Here is a 1,821-nt window from a genome sequence, read left to right as displayed (position 1 = left end):
CAGGGATGTGGGCAGGACTCCAGCAGGAGGGGAGCTAGAGACCAGGACTCGTTTGCATGCTCTCTCTCCTCTTTAGCCTTCACCTTTGCTCACTCCTTTCCTTCTTAAATATAGTACCTTTCTCCAGGGTCATTTCCCTCTCCATTCTAGTTCAGTGTATTTTAAACTTGGACCATAATCCACAGCAAGAAACGTATTTTCCGCTGTGGCCCAGCACACACACACACACACACACACACACACACACACGTATATCTGTGGATGCACGCGTTTTTCTTGTGTTTTTATGTTGACTTACCTTTGCTACATGTGGTGCAATCTGATGTTTTCTATTACGTAATTAAATATTCAGATAATGACGCCCCTAATTGAGGCACAGCCCCCAATGTGAAATCCTGCTTTAACTGCTTTAACTCCACTCTGTCATAGTTGGCAGACAGGGAGAATTTTTTTTTTTTTGTTTTTACACTCAAAACCCCATGGAACGAAGGGCTATGCCCTTCCCTGGCTTTGCCAGCCATTTGGAATTCTCTCCTTCCTTCTCTCTCTGGACACCTAAAACTCATATTCCTGGCACTCTGCTGGGATCTTAGCCCCTCCTACTGTGGGTTTAATTACATTTTTATGCATTTGCATGTTCTCTCCCCAACAAGAGGGATTACACATTCCTCGCAGAGAAAACACATTCCTAGGAGGAGACACAGCAGCACACGGAAGACAGTGAGAGCTTAGCAGGCTCATTTTTCTGGCTCCTCTGAGGCTCCATCCTGTGCCTTTTCCAGAGTAGGTGCTCAACAAGTATTCATAGATTGATGGAGTCATTGCTTGAGAGCGCAGAAGGCTGTGGGAATTTTCATTGCCCTCAGCCTTGCTGGCGTCCAAGGCCTGTTGGTGGAGCTGGCGTTGGATTGTCCGCTGAGTAAGCTGTTGGAAGCCCGTTTGCTGTTCCTCATCTTGTCATGCTTCTGTGACTTAGCCTTGCCCTCCAGCCCCAGATACTTCTGGGGCTTACACCCTCTTGCCTTCTCCTGGGTGGCAAGTTGGGCTGGTGGTGAGTCTGAAAGACCCATGCAGTCTCACTCAACCTTGCCTGCCCCTCCAGCCCTGTCCACATGATGGGGAGAACGCTGGGCTCAGCATCAGAAAACCTCACTTCGTGTCCCCTGAACCAGTTGAATGACTTTGGGGAAATGGCTTAGTCTCCTGGAGGCTCTTGTCTCCTCATTTGACACCTCCTGGGCTTGTTGAAAGGGTCACCTTACCTAACAGTGGAAACCCTTAGTATCGGGCAGTTTAATAATCCTCATGTACATTTCCAACTAACCTTTGTATAGCAGCAGCTTCCTCCACTTATCTTCTCACAACGGTGCGAGTTGTTTTATAATCAACCCCAATTTACTGAGGCAAGCAAGGTTTAGTTATCTATGATGACTTCCCTAATAAGTGGTGGAGTTAGAATTCCAACTCAGTTTTCTTTTTCCAAAGTCTATATTCTGATTATGATCATCATTATTCAATATAATGATACCAGCCTATTAAGTTAATGATATTTTCTCCAGCCCAGGGGTGTTTTTAAGGGAGTGAATTTCTGTTGATGTAGGGAGGGTTAATTCACAGTGGATGTGGGGAGGCAGTGGTAGGAAATTGAGGGAGAAGAGGGGAAACGGGAGGGGATGAGTGAAGGGCTGAGTTTAGGGATCATGTGAGGCTCATTGTTGAAGGATTCCTGGGTTGACTCGCTGCTGTTTCAGCACCTTGGGTCTCTGGGCAGCCATCAGATATGCCATTGGTGATTTTAACCAATGGGCCAATGAACTGGTA

The sequence above is a fragment of the Mandrillus leucophaeus genome, unplaced genomic scaffold, assembly GCF_000951045.1.
Source record: "Mandrillus leucophaeus isolate KB7577 unplaced genomic scaffold, Mleu.le_1.0 Scaffold111, whole genome shotgun sequence".
NCBI classification, from domain to species: domain Eukaryota; kingdom Metazoa; phylum Chordata; class Mammalia; order Primates; family Cercopithecidae; genus Mandrillus; species Mandrillus leucophaeus.
This window is presented reverse-complemented; position numbering follows the sequence as displayed.